At 43.0% G+C, this 15,874-nt stretch overlaps 1 protein-coding gene across 3 annotated transcripts in view; it reads left to right on the top strand.

Annotated features, from left to right (window-relative positions):
* The window catches only part of LOC147708865 (muscarinic acetylcholine receptor M3-like), an 880,867-nt gene that overhangs the window by 838,094 nt on the left and 26,899 nt on the right, over positions 1-15,874 (top strand). For all 3 annotated transcript variants that reach the window (XM_086927478.1, XM_086927480.1, XM_086927479.1), the window contains one exon: positions 6,672-6,796. The gene's annotated coding sequence lies outside the window, so the exon portion shown is untranslated. The remainder of the gene's footprint in view (positions 1-6,671; positions 6,797-15,874) is intronic.

The following is a 15,874-nucleotide window of genomic DNA, read 5'->3' as shown; positions in this document are numbered from 1 at the left end:
TTCAAATGCTAACTCCATGCCATCTGATTCGATGTAGGTCTCCTAATGGGTGATATTAAATGTATTATAAGTATTTGTCTTTCATTTATGTGCTTTCTTTTCCTGATTCTATATTATTGGTCATTGCATTTGTGATTCTCCCCTAAACATGGTAGCTTGGTGTGTATATACATTTGGCATATGTAAGTTACTTGAAACTCCCTTGCAAACTGGTATACCATATATCCAGGACCTGTAAATTAAATTCTACTAGGGGGCCTGAGCACTAATTATGCCACCCACACAAGTAGCTCTTTAAACATGTCCCACGCCTACCACAGAAGACACTGTGTGTGCAATTTTATGGCCACTTCAACTTGGCATTTAAAACCCTTTTTCAAACCTGAAAATCCCTTTTTATTACACAGAAGTCACTCCTAAGGTAGGCCCTAAGTTGCTCAAAGGACAGGGTGCAGTGTAAGCAAAGGGTAGGACATGTACTTTTCAGTTTTTCATGCCCTGGTAGTGAAAAACGTCTAAGTTCGTTTTTTTCACTATTTTGAGGCCTACTCCTCTCATAGGTTAACGTTGGGAATTCCTTAATGCACTTTTAAGCTGTAATTCCTGGCTAGGAAAGAGTGGCTGTGGAATGGAAATGATGAATCCTCCTTACTGGTAATGATGTAATATGTGACGTCATCAGCAGTGCATTGCGGGGGCGTGAGTTATAGTTAGCTGAACTAACTATAATGGGGGAATTTTTATGGTTTTGTACAAGTGAAATGTCCAACTAACTATAACCTCCCTGAAACCTATGCTTTTTTCAGTGAATTTCTAAGGAATTTTAAATGCTAATTTCTAACTATAACGTGCCTGAAACCTATGTTTTTTTCAGTGAATTTCAAAGGTTTTTTAAATGCTAATTTCTAACTATAACATAGCAGTCGCGTTTGCAGAGTGAGCATGGGCTTCAAACTAACCCTGGGCGAAGTACTATGCTACGCTCGTGTAGTTTTCGAAGTTTGCACTACTTCGCACTACACGAATTGCACGTAGCACAGTGCAAACACATGTAGCGTAGTGCCGCGGTCATTTTTTGCTTGCTCGCGGTCCTCAACGTCAAGTTGGCGACCGCGAGCGAGCAAAATGACATCCCAGCAAAACTTTTTCCTCGTTCCCGATCAGCAACATCAAGTTGCCGATCACAAGCGTGGAAAATAAACCTCCCGGGGAGGTTCTCAACGCGGGGAGGTCAGGTTTCTCAATGCGAGTGGCTGAGTATGCTCGCGACCGCTCGCGATGAGAAATTACCAGTCCGCGTTGAGAAAGCTGCAGCTCAAGTAGAAATCTACTCGAGCGGCAGAAAACGACTGCTTGAACTGTGCAAGATGCGGTTTGCACTGATTGCACAGTGCAGACAAGCATCCCGCACTGTGCAATCAGTGCAAACAGCATCTTGCACAGTGCACTACCCAGTTCACGTAGCTATGCGTAGCTCTGTAGTGCGAAGTGCACTCCGCGTAGCTACGCGTAGCGCTACTATGAGAACTACGGCCAGGGTTACTTCATACACCTCATAGCAATCCCACTGTGTGGGATTTACTGGAGCTAACAGGAGGAGTAGTTAGCCCCAACATCAACCTTGGGGGCCAACTACCCCTTTTATTACCACCAGTAAGTAGCACACAGCAGTATTGCTAATTTTTTATATCACGCCCGCCCCCTCCCTGCACCACTGTGCAAACGCACCCCCCTAGCACGTTGTAAATTGGGGGATTTAGTCCCCTTGAATCCTGAGGGTCCCTGTGGCCCACAAGCTCACCAGGTACCTGCAGTAAGCGCCACAGAGCTGTTTTACAGAGAGGTGGTCCAAGGCCACGCCCCTTTTTACACCACTCTGCAATGCAACTCTGTGGAACTTACTGGAGGTGCCTGGTGGGCTACTTGGACCCCAGGGACCCTCAGGATTCAAGGAGAGTTAATCCCCTAACTTACAACGTGGCAGAGAGCCTGTTTGTACAGTGGTGAATGGAGGGAGCAGGACCTGATGTGACAAATGTGCAAACACACCCGTGGCACATTTTAAGTTGGGGGATTACGTCCCCTTTAATCATGAGGGTCCCTGGGGGCCAACTAGGCCACCAGGTACCTCCAGTAAGTGCCAGAGAGCTGCATTGCAGAGAGGTATAAAAAGGGGCGTGGCCTCAGACCCCCTCTCTGCAACGCCGCCCTGTGGCGCTTACTGGAGGTACCTGGTGGCCTACTTGGCCCCCAGGGACCCTAAGGATTGAAGGGGTATTAATTCCCCAACTTACAACGCACCACAGGGCCTGTTTGAACACATGTCACATCAGGCCCCGCCCCCTCCCTTCACCACTGTGCAAATAAGCCCCGGGCGCGTTTTTAGTTGGGGTAATAAGTCCCCTTCAAAACTAAGGGTCCCTGGGGTCCAACTAGCCCACCAGGTACCTCCAGTAAGCACCACAGAGCTGCTTTGCAGAAAGTTGTCAAAAGGGGCGCGGCCATAGACCACCTCTCTGCAACCCAGCCCTGTGGCACTAACTGGAGGTACCTGGTGGGCTAGTTGGTACCCAGGGACCCTCAGGATTGAAGGGAAATTATTTCCGCAAATTAAAACGCGCCACAAGGCGCATATTTAAGGTTTGCATATTTAAAAAAAATAATTTTTAGAAGGGCGCTGTGTGGCCCCCCTTCCTTTTCTATTTCTTGGGCCCTGGGGACCCCATCCCCAGGGCCTGACCCCTATTTTCTTTTCTTTTAAAAAAAAAATACCGGAAGTGGCCCGCGTGGCCCCCTCCCGAGGCCATTTTCGGCCCGGGGACCAGTATATTTTTTTGCTTATATTTGGAGGGGGGCCCGTGCCTCCCTCCTCAGGTTATTTATGGCCTTGGGGACCTCATCCCCCTGGGCCAACCTTTCCTTTAAAAAACATTTTAAATTGCTTTTTTGGGGGGGAAGGGGCTGCTGTGTGGCCCCCTCCCGGGCCACTACTAGCCCTGGGGACCCCATCCCCTGGGGCCTGGTCACTCTGTTCGGGTCCATGGGGGGTCCGCATCCTGCGGGAGCCGGCATTGCTTTTCCATGCAGCTCCCCATGTGGAAAAGCAATTCTGCTTTGGATTTTGGGAGCGAGAGTAGGAAACCTGGTCTTGCTTCCAAGTTTGCTATGACAGGGCGGGAGCCGGGCAGCTCCTGCCCTGCCATAGCAAACAGCAGTGTCCCGGGGTGGGCACCCCGGGACACTGCAGGAGCCGGCCCTGGGGGGTGGTGGTCTCCAGGGCCATCAAGGGCTGCAGGAGGGGGGCCGCGTAGTGCCAGTAAATACCCGAGTGGCGTAGGTGACTCCACCAATGTAGAGCTCATGTCATTTATCTACTAATGCGGAGATACCTGAAGTAGTTGGGCAAGGATATGGCCCGTAAAGAGTACTTGGCGTGTCAAGATAAGACACGTCCTTGGTTGGTGTGGCAACATGCTGGGATCGCGTATTGCCTAACATATATAATTAAGACACACAGATATAAGTATGTGTCTATAATGTATTGGATAATGTGTGTATGGTAAATCTAATGTTGCATGCCGCAATGAGGTGTATGATCATAAGTGACATGCATGCATGTGAATTGAACCAAGTCAAAAACAACATAACATACTAACACGATAAACCCACAGTATTGCCATGATGGCACTGAACAGATCTACTGTGTGGAACAAGTGTTCCCCAAGCACTGGGAACCCACTCCAAGGGTTAACAGCTGTCAATAACAGAAATCACCGCATCAAGCATAAGCAAAAAACAAAATGCAACGGTCAAAGTACATCAAATGCATTGTTGTGCAGCAGAAACATTATACATACAAAGTGCAAGTCACAAAGTGCCAAATGTATAGCAGGAGAAGAAGAATAAGAGTCGGTGGTCCGTGCCAGTACATTTCAGTGAATGGATCCCTTCCCTTCTTCCTGTGGGACAGATAAGAGAAAGAAAAGACAATTACTAATTAAAAACAGGTCATCTGATTACTGATTGTGCTAGACAACTCAAAAGAAGTTAAAAACAATGGATACTGTGTTCGTCTTACAAATGGAAGAAAACAGGATAGTGAGGAAAATAAATGGCTCGGAGGTTTCCGCAAAGAAGTATTAAGATCACTCTTATCAGAAGAAAAGGTCATGTTAACAGGGACCAGGCAAATTCCCTACATGTTCCGGTCTCGCCAAGGCCTTTCTCACAAGTAAATTACACAGTTTCAAAATCAGACGTTAAATACAAAAGCTGATAACATCACTTCCTGTTTGCATTACCCATGGCATTGTGGTGTTTGTAGTGCTAAAGAAGAAACATGAAGTGCAAAGTGCAATACCGATTCAAAATATGCGAGGTGGCCATTATGTATGTAATACATTTGTGTGATCTTTGAACAAAAAACTCAATAATTTCATAAAATAATTTTACAAATTGCAGTTTAAAGTTCATTAAAGCAACATTTCACATTTCTAGATTGGCCCGCTAGTGTTATGTGTCAAATAATTGCCTCAAATTGTTAATAAATGTGATTGTAATAAATGTGATTGTTAACCTTATGAATAATTCCTACTCATAAACAGAACACTTCCGGCTTCTATTGTTCTGTTCTTGTGATCGACAGATTTAGTACTGTGTTACTAAAATTTCACAGAAAGAATTGTTGTTAAAGAGTTGCCCCTAATTCATGCTCAAGGACAACCTTCCCACTGTAGTGGTTCAAGTGCCAATTTTCTCTATAACCAGCATATATTTAAAGTATAATCCTTTAACTATTGTTTAGATTATTTGACATAAATAATGGAATTATAACGCCCAGCTGCATAATATAATAAACTTGTGGTAATGTGTGATCAAGTGCAATTAAAAAGTATTAACGGTTATGATTCGGAAAGGAGAGAGGTGACATAATGAATAAAGTTCATTACAAGTGTGTATACAGTTCCTCATTCTGGTTCAGGCCATGTGGGGTGAGAGTCCGTAAGCTTAAGATGTGTCGTGATTCTCGCTGCCTTAATTTTCGTTCACAATCATCAGCCCGATCATGACATTCCACTTGTTCGATTGCATAGAACTTAAGTTTTTTCCAATCACTGTCATGAGGGGATTCCATGTGCATGGCCACCGCATTACTTTGATTTCTGTATGTAGTTTCTCTCACATGTTCCAATATATATATATATATATATATATATATATATATATATATATATATATATATATATGTATATATATATATATATATATATATACATATATATATTTATGTACACTCACACACACATATATGTATCAACTATACTTATGTGAGAGAGAGTGTTCCCATTAAAAAGGTATTTTTGTATAATTTTCTTAATGACTTTCTCTCTGTTTAACAAACCTCCATGTAACATTTAATTAAAAAAGTATATCCAAATTGGGTTTTTGATAGCAAGTTTTGTGCAAATCAGTCATGGGGATCCCAAAAATTAACGGGTCTCAAAAGTGACATTTTCGATTTTAACTCCATAGGATTATTGGCTCCTCAGTACAAAAAAATTGGCTGATGAGAATTACACCAAATATAGCTTGCAATTAGAATTGTACTCAAGGAAGCACCTTTGTTTGTTTTGTTGGAAATCTATTCAGTAGTTTTTGACACAACAACATTTCAATAATGTATTGGGTGAGCTTAAAATGTTTAAAAACATTAGAGATAGCTGGACCATTATTACATGGATGTTGTATAAACAGGATTCACGTATAATTTGTGTACTTAACTCTAAAAAATAAAAGGACTTTTTTTCACTGTTAGCCATTTCAGGGCCATAAATTCAAACTAGGGTCCGTGTACTAAAAGTCGCAGATTGGCTGAGTGGACCCTTGCTGGGCCCACTCTCATATTCACAGACCTTGTAGCGGGTCCCTGAACCCATGAGGAGACGAACAAGGGTACAACAGTCTCTAAGAGTATGTAAATGCCCCATTTGGGTCCACAAGCCCCCCTCCCCTGAAATAAGTAGTTATACTTTATTTTTTATTGTTTATCAATTAAAAAACAGGGGCCGGGGGCAAGCCCCTGCTTGGCCATCCAAAGTTTGTGTGCAGCAAGGGGTCAGGCTTATGTCTGGATAGGTGCTGGGCTTACTAGATGCCTGGCCTTGCTGCACTCTGTGCAGCGGGGAAAGTAACCATTTCAAAGAAGTTGGAAGTAGTATATTACTAAAAATCAACTACAGTTAAAGTGAAGTAATGGTTAGAATTAGTTATAGCACCTTAATATATATATGATTACAAAACACTTAAGTTCACTTACAAACACAGTGAAAATCAAGGTCACAAAACAAAATCTAAAACACACTGGAAATTTGGAAATTATGGCTACCTCTGCAATACATAATTCAAAGTATGTGGCCGGCTGTGGGTATAGCATGTAGAAAAACGAGATTTTGTAGGAAACTCCTGCTGTGCACCGATTATAAAGACCAATGGTACTGACACAAAAGGCTTCAAAGATATTCAGTATTCCAATGTGGAAATATCATCTTAGATGTTAGATTTTCAAGAGTGTAAATTACATCTCCTGATGCGAACAAAGCGCCTTTACTATCAGTAAAATGCCTTGGCATACTTCTGCACAGTTAATTGTTGAATCTTTTTATGTTTTCTAGAGCAAATTTCGGAGCAACATGAAAGTGGGAGCAATGGTGATATTCGTCTTCATAAGTAGAGCCAAGTGTTCAGGAAGAAAAGATAACGCAGGGTCGTACTCCGAAAAATAACGTTTGTTTGAAAAGTAAGATACATTTTCATCTCTATATAGTAGCCTGGTTAAGTGCCAAATTGGAGAGCCAATTAACTTTTCACATTTTTTATTTGGCAGTTTTATATAGTACCAACTCGACCCAAAGTGCTTTACATGAGCACCAGCTACATTACACAAGGACAGATTCAGGCTTGTGTCCTAAAGGATATTTCTGTGTAAGGAAAGCTGTCATCACCTGACCATTGCGATGGTAGAATAAATAAAACTCCTTGATATAGTTAGGAGTTCCTAAAACTGTAGCATTTGTTATTTCAGTCTTCAATTTTTGGAAAGACTCTCATCTCTGGTGTCCATGTTATTTTGTCATTTCTGTCTTTGCTGGTTTGATAGAACAAGGGCCCTAGGTAAATCCTGGTAAATCCTGGTCTTAAGTTGGCAAAACGAGGGAAAATGCATTATTTCTCCTAATTTTTGCTTTTTACAAGTGTTCTGCCTTGTGCAGCAAACATTGAAAAAGCAAATTGCCATGGTTTGTTTATGTACAGGAAGGTGTCCCTTCCTGTACATAAACAATCTTTGGAAAAATATGCCATTTTGTCACTTTCATGTGTGCTTTATGAAGCAGCACACATGAAAGTAACAGAATGGCATTTTAGGATTGTTTAGGGCACCTTCCTACACATAAACAATCCTACCCTGCTCGCAGAAACCCTTGCACTGTGGTGCAAGGGTGCCTGAGTTAGAGCTAAGTTGCGAAACTTAGCGTCATCGCAGGGGGAAACACAAGGCTGCACCACATTCTTGTAAATATGATGCAGCCTTGCGTTTCAGAAGTGGTGGAGAGAGGCGTTAATCCAGGAAGGCTAATGCCTCTCTCCACCACTTCATTGTACATATGGCCCATAGTGTCTTCTCTGCACTGCTTCTCAGTAGGACTACAAATCAATATTTCATCAACATATTAGAACAATGTGCTCTCACACTGGAGATTTGACAGGTCATTCTTTACCATTCTGTTAAAAACTCTAGCGGACTCACAATACCCTTGGGGTAAATAAGAGTACAAATGCTTAGTCCTGCAATAGGAGAATGGTTTCAGAAACTGGCTGTCGGGATGGAAAGGGATGCTAAAGAAGGCATTCTTCAAAGTAATAGCAGAAAAATACTTGCCATCCTGTGGAGTATTCCTCAAAATAATGGAGGGGTTGGGACAATTGGAAATTCTGGTGTCACTACATCATTCAGGGGGCACAGATCTTGAGCCATACTCCAAGTATTACCCTTAAATTTCTTGAACGGGTAAATCAGGGTGTTACAGGAGACATTCCAAGATAAATTATTCCGTGCTCTAGTAATGCATGTATTATAGGGGTGATGCCCTCATCTGCTTCTTGATACTGAGAATATTGCCTCACTTTGGGTAGGAGAGCACCTTCCTTTAATGTAATTCGGACTTGTGTGGCAGTACTAATAATACTGACATCATGGGGACCCTTAGTCCACATGGTGGCTGGTACCAGGAACAGATCTTCTTCCCTAACAGAATCAAAAGCTCTATCTTGTGTAGGCATCCTTACTTCTATAGTGTTTTAATCGGTATGTCAACTTGGAAAATTATTAAAATTTCCAACATTTACCTGGCTCAATGAAGATGACGCATGACCATAACACATTATTATGGTCACTTGGTATCAGAGCACCATAGGTTGGTGTTACTTCTAAAGTCTCTATTGGCCATATTAATTCAGCATCAGACATCTAAGAGTCTTGCTGAAAAAGGAAATCTTTAGGTAATTTAACTTCAATTCTCAATAACTCTGGTGTCTCTGCTATAATTGTATACACTGCTGTAGTAAATGCTTCAATATCAGCAGGTCATGCTCCAATCTGATCTCCTGTAGAGGAATCTACTGTTAATGCCATGATCCTGGAAGATGAATCTCCAGGGGTGGAATAAATCATGGTCCCATCAGATTCAAAATAAATAGTCTTGTTGTTTTTTGGCCGTTAGACCTCTTCCCAGTAGATTAATTCGGGCAGTTAGAGAAAACAGTAAACAGCCATAAATGTGCCTCCCTCCTGCTTCCATCTCCACTGGTTTATAAAAAGGAACCCTTATCATTTCCCCAGAGGATGCTGGTGTGCCCATTGATCTCTTAGAAATCGGAAGGCTTCCCTCTTTAATACAGGACCTAGTTGCTCCTGTATCTATGAGAAATGCATACGTTTTTTAATTGATAGCTACAATCACAGTGTGTTCCTCATTTGGCCTGTGTGTCCCTGACAATACTGAACACATATAAATATTCTGTGGGCACCTTCATTGTATATAGCCTCTGTTGGACTTGGCACCATTGGTGTGGGTCTCCCTTCCATTTTTTTTGCTGTTGCCTCCTGTATTTTTGCTGCTGGTCTAGATGCGTTGAGCACTTTGCCACTGCTGTTCAGTACCAAAGTGCAAGGGCTCCCTTTGGTAAATTGTTGTATGGATTAGTAATTCCATGATTTGTTATTTGATTTACTTGTCAGACCCTACTACAGTTCAACATGTGTGCCCAGGGCCTGTGAATCAAATGCTGCTGGTGGGCTTGCAGCACTGATTCTGCCACCCACAGAAGCAGCCTGTAAAATGTGACTCTGCCTGCCATTGCAGAGTCTGTGTGCAGCCTGGGACAGCCATATCTACTTGGCAAGTGCACACACTTTCCAAATCCCCAAACTTTTCGTTTCATGCATGTTAATCACCCATAAGGAAGACCCAAAGTGACGCTGGGGCAGGGTGCATTGTATGTGAAAGGTAGGACATGCCCTGATGTATGTGGTATGATAGTGAAATACTGGCAATTTCTTTTTTCACTCTTGCAAGGCTATCTGTTCCCATAGGCCAGAATGGGCAGTTTGCTTATAACATCTTATAAACATAACTGACTCTGGGAACACAATAGGAAAATAAAGTTTATGCCTGAACTCAGAATTTTTAAAGTGCATCTTTTGCTGTGGGTGATTTTTGCATTCTGTGTTTGAAAATACCACTTTTAGAAAGTAGTTATTTTCTTGCCTAACCATCCAGTGTGCCTCTGCTAGGTTTATGTATTGCATGTCTGGCTTTTGAATGACAGGGGCTGGAGGAGGGCAGGGGCTCCGACAGTCTGCTGAGTCAGGGCTGGGCTGAATGGACCTGGGTTGAATTTAGAGTAGAGGAGGAGATTTCCTTTCACCTGCCTTGGCCAGGCCTGCTTTCAACAATGCTGTCTCCACCTCCTGCCAGGAAGCTGCACCAGAGAGGACAGAACTGGTTTTTGCTGGGTACAGACACTTTGTGCTTTCAGGGAACAAATGATTTTTGTGTATAAAAAGTGGGACCCAGACCCCACATTTTAGATAACATCTGGGAATCAAGAGGAACCTTTGCCAAGGAGAAGAGCCGGAGAAGCTGAGTAAGAATACTGCCACTGTGCTGTTTGCTGTCTGGGGTTGGCCTGCAGTGTCTCCTTGCTGACAAGGAAAGGAGAAAAAGAACTTTGCTGTTTGCTTTGTCACCTGCTTAAAGAAAAGATATCAAAGGGCTTGAAACTGAGCTTGCCTCCTTTCTGAAGTCTCAGGGACACAAAGACTTCACCACCAGCTCCCTGAATTTTCTTGCTGGGAATTCCATCCTGCAAAGAGGTGCCTGCTGCTGTTTAGGAGCGCTAGAGACTGTTTGTCGCTGGCAGCTGGAAGATCGATGCAACAAGGAATAAGCGCGTCGCATCCGCACCTGTTTCCGACGCATCTCCGAGCCATGAGGAAGAAGCATGCCGCATCCACACTTGATTTCGACGCCTCATCAAGCCACTAGGAAGAAGCGCGCCGCATCCCCACCAGGTCCCGAAGCATTGCCGAGGAAACCGCCGCAGCACCTGCAGTGCGGCTGCAAAAGTTCATGCATCGTACCGGATCATTGCATTGCAGCGCCATTTTGTCGCATTGCACTAGATCGTTGCATCACATTGAGGCGCCATCTTGTCGCATCGTAAAAGTTACGCAGTAAGAAACAGACACATCCCCTCTTCCCCGGTAAGGAACAGACGCATTGCCTCCCCTGCGCTGCAGTAAGGAACAGATGCATCGCCTTCCCTGTGACCCTTTTGTTTATTTTGCGTGACGCATCTAAGGTACGTTGTGGGAAAAGTGTTGCATTTATGACTTTCCTTGAATGGAACTATTTCTACCATTTAAGAGCCTTTTTTTATACTGTATTGTGGATTTTTGTTGTTTGGTCTTGTTTTTTTAGATAAAGATTAATTATTTTTTCTAAACTGGTGTGGTGCCCATTTGTAGTGTTTTCACTGTATTACTCTATGTGTTCACAAATGCTTTAGACACTACCTCTGCGATAAGCCTGTCTGCTCATGTCAAGCTACCAAGGGGGTGAGCAGGGGTTATTTTAGGAGTGTATCCCCTTACCCTGACTAGAAGCAAGGGCCCCTATTTGGACAAAGGTATCTACCTCTGCCAACTAGAGACCCCCATTTCTAACAGCCTCCCACTGAATTCAATTGGAAAGGAGTTTCTCCTTTCACATCTACATCTCCATGTCCACTATGAAGTGGAGCCACCATTGGCGGTGTTTGGTAATTTTTTCTGAGGAAGCACCCGTTGCGCTTGAGACAGTATTGGTGGCTGTGTATTTTGGGATGGTGTCTGCGGCGCATATATTATTTGCATATTTGATTGTGGCTGTACTGCTGTGTATCCTGGTTGATTATAATTTCCTGTTCTTCCACTTCGCTCATCCCATCTTTTAGTTTTGCAGTTTCTAGTAAAATGCCCAAATCTCTAACAATAAAGACATATCTGATACCACCTTTGAGGACCCATCCTACCATTTCCTATTCATTCTCATCCTCCTCTACCATTTCCCTGAATCCCTACATTATCCTGCTGTTGTGAGTGCTGTTGTTGGATTGCACCTGGAACCGAACCTACAGACATTGCAGTAATCTGAGTGGTGGCTACTGTCGCAGGGATCCTGCTCTTACACAGATCTGTGCATAGAGACTTGGAACCTCAGTGAATTAGGGTGTGCCAAAACTCACCTTAGTATCCAAAATCCCCTACTAGACTAGCAATCAGTGTCTCATTGGTTCTTACTGACTCCCAATGATTTAGACAACCCAGAACATGGACTTAGAACACCTCAGGTAATGTGGAACACAAACACTCTCTTGTTATACTAACATATCAATCCAGAACCAGTAATGTAAATGAGGACGCATGCGAGTTTGAAATGTTTATATCTAATGAAGTGCTCTCAGGCACAGTATCTTAGCTAATACAAGCAAACATATTATAAGGAACAAGGTTAGCAGCATGGTTACTATTCCAGAATACAAAAGGCGAAAGCATATTAAAATGCTAAAGGGAAAAGGTCTAAATAGAACCTCAGTTTACCCCCCCTAGCTAGTACATTACATTATATCTACACAAGGTCTCTTCGGGTTTAGAAGGGTGGGCCCATACCTTTGGGTTCAGTAGAAATGGATCACATCATCTCCTGCACCAACTCTCTGCATGCTGATATTCATCAAGTGTGTAACTCATGCTCTGTGCAGTGCAATATTAATCACGCCTAAACTCAAAGTTTGCCACAGCTGCATATATATTATGTCTACTCAGTGCGCTGATCTATCTAAACAACAAGCGCTGTGTTGAGATAACCTTGAAGGCCTCAGCACTCACTGTACAGACAAGGCTGATATTATAAGCAAACGTTATTCTCGTGTGAAGCAAAATATCCAACTGGGCGAAAAGCTTTAATAACAAAATGTGTCGAATGCAGAGGCTGCAGAAAAGAGAAATGGCGTTAAAACTTCTAACACGCTCATGCTAACATAACACAGTGCAAAGGTGAAACCAGACCACATGACACCCTCTCTTTGATCCGAGCACAGATAGGACAAATAAAAAATGCTGGCATGAGTCAGCACTTCTGTGCCAGAGCAACCAGCCATCGGGATCCAAACTGGATATGTTAAAGGAGGAATCCAACAATAGAGTTTGTAACTCTCTCATTAAGGTGGTTTGTATTGTTATCAACATTTTGGCAATCACTACCTGCATAAAGCTAATACCAGGAGGCTCACTGTAAATTACACCCAGTGGGAACACTGTCCAGCTCCTATACAAGGCAGTTCTGCTACCTTCTTGAAAAGGTTCAGTTACTTTACAGATTTTAATCAGTGATTGCCAGCATGTTGATAACAATACAAACCACCTTAATTAGCAGACTCCAAGTACAAATCTTCAGCATCAAAGGCAGCATAATATTTCAAATCAGCAAACAATGATTCTACGGCCTGAACATCCCAATCATCAGAACTTATATTTTATTTAACTGCATCACCCATAGACACTCTAAGCAGATTAAGGACATTTATATGTTTGTACAAAAAAACAGCAGCGGACCTTGAGGTGCCGCACCTAAACTCCAATTCCAATGAGTCAATGTTCAAATAAATTTGGTATTGTGCTGCCAGCCCCGACACCAGCTGCTGTTTGGCGCCGCTGTGCTCTCCAGATCAGTTGAACAGTTTTTTAAATGCTCATGGGGGCGCACCAAAATAAAAGTCCAAGAAGAAATAAGTAGAAAAATGTTCTTTATTTATCTTTATCCAGCTAAGAAACACGTCTATCCCGTCCATAAAACGGTTCTGGTAATCCAATGTTTACCCGTCCCTGGCCGTATTCGTTTGAGGTAGTTGCAGTGCTGTACTGGCAGACGTTCGGTTTCAGCGTCTCGGCATGGCTGGTTCCAGACAAAGTCCGTGAAAACGTGAGAAGATAAGGGAAGAGAGATACTGCAAATAATCTTAAGAACAGAACTGTGTCGGAATGAAGAAATGAATGGCGAGAAACTAGTGTGATTACAGAGGGAACCCCTAAATATAACACACCGAAAAGATTTGTAGCGCCCTGAAGAAACTCCTTGGTAGGGAGTGAAACGCGTTGGCTGAACTTTCTACATATTTTGCTGATGACGTGTTTTTTAGCCGGATAAAGATAAATAAAGAACATTTTTCTACTTATTTCTTCTTGGACTTTTATTTTGGTGCGCCCCCATGAGCATTTAAAAAGCAGATTAGGGACATTTATAACCTCAGTGGGCCCATGGATTTGAAATTGAACAGCATCCCATACAATCCCATCTAAGACAGGCCAAGTAGTGATATTAACTAAAGCCAAGTCTCTCTTCAATCTGTGTGATGAGGAATGGGGAGCTAATGTTCCACTGATATGTCAAATGCATGTTCTCTCCTCGACATAGAGTCCATTGACGAGACGGAAAAAATAAAACGCAAAACCAATTGACATAAAAAGGTAAATTGAAAAAAGTACCACCCAAATATAAGTCCAAGGGGGAATCAAAAAATGTTTTTTAAACAGTCTAGCCAGAACAGAAATCTTCGAAGGCTTTGTTGATGTGTGGGAATCAGTGTCAAATGAAAATCTGGATTCTGTAGCCAAGCAGTTTTGCAAATCAGGCATTATTAAGTCAGTTGGATAAGTATAATCAGTTTCATCATGTCGAGTACCAGGCTGTATACTCAATAAAGGACTGGAAATAGCAGGCATCTCGAGAGCAACATCAGGTACAGGATTGGAAACCGGGGCCAAAACAGAATTTCTCAAAATCGAAGGACATGAGACTGCCGGTGTCATACTAAGAAGAATCAACCACTCTGTGTATCTTGACATTGTCAATGGAGATACACCTGTTCTCCTTATGACCTGGAAGTGGTGGTAAAATGACTGTTCTTGTGCCTTCACTCCAAGCACTGGAACCAGAGCTCGATAAGAGGCACCACATTCTTTCTTGTTTTCGCTCTTCTCACAAACCAGTTCTACAACTTGGGGTAGCCAGTCTACTACCGGGATCTGCAACACATCATCCGAGGTGGAGGGCAAATGTTCCTTTGTAAGACTGTCTCTTGTCTTTTGTAGAGCCTGTAAAACATTGCAATGTTCATCTACGTCAAAAGAGGCAGCTTGAGCCACCGAGTCTAGACCGTCAAGGTCCGGGACATACATCTTGATACCAAAGAGCATCTCGTATGGGGCCCCCCCACCCAGAGACCTTCTAGGGAGATTATTAAGAGCACGCTGCACGCTATTGAGGTAGGCCAGCCAGTTCCTGCCAGTGCCTATAACTCGAGCCGTCAAAGACTGCTTTAAATCTCGGTTCATCCATTCCACAACACTATTATCCTCAGGTCTGTATGGAGACGAAAACTTGACTAGGACCCCCAACGGAGTCATGGCATGGACAAGGGAACTAACCTCTGAGCTGTCAAAGAGTGGGGTAGGACACCATTAAACCAAACTCGGTGCTGCCAAACATTAATCGGAACTTCCTGTGTCCTATACGGAGCATATTCCTGCGGCACAGCAGTGGGAGTGTACGTGTCGAACACAGTAGTATTTGCGTTCACAGCCGGGAAGGTCACCCAAGAGTAAAAAATTTCATATGGGTAAACCACCTCTGCACTCACCACCATTGTTAATGGCCATGCCATCCACTGGGATATTATAAGTCAGCAAATGATTGCGCACCGCAATGCGACTATGTTGCGGAATGTCCACCGAGGCCATAGTGACACAGAAACGAAAAGGTACAATAAAAAACTTTATAGCACAACTGGGTAGTAATTCAAGGAAACCGTTTAGAAAGAATCAAGTTAGAAAAGACCCATGTAAGTATAGGTAGGTTTGTCCGGCACCATTGTCTTCCGGAAACAACAATGAAGGGTGTTAAGGACTGATATGAGTACTACTCAAGTGTCATGTAATAAGACCACCTACGGTTGGGCGCCATGTCGCAGGGATCCTGCTCTTACACAGAACTGTGCATAGAGACTTGGAACCTCAGTGAATTAGGGTGTGCCAAAACTCACCTCAGTATCCAAAATCCTCTTCCACGCTTACAATCAGTGTCTCATTGGTTCTTACCGACTCCCATTGATTTAGACAACCCAGAACATGGACTTAGAACACCTCAGGTAACGTGGAACACATAAACACTCTTTTGTTATACTAACCTATCAACCCAGAACCAGGAGTAAATGAGGA

The sequence above is a fragment of the Lissotriton vulgaris genome, chromosome 6 (genome assembly GCF_964263255.1).
Source record: "Lissotriton vulgaris chromosome 6, aLisVul1.2, whole genome shotgun sequence".
NCBI classification, from domain to species: domain Eukaryota; kingdom Metazoa; phylum Chordata; class Amphibia; order Caudata; family Salamandridae; genus Lissotriton; species Lissotriton vulgaris.
Note: the sequence above shows the minus strand (reverse complement) of the source record. Positions and strands in the feature narration are given on the sequence as shown.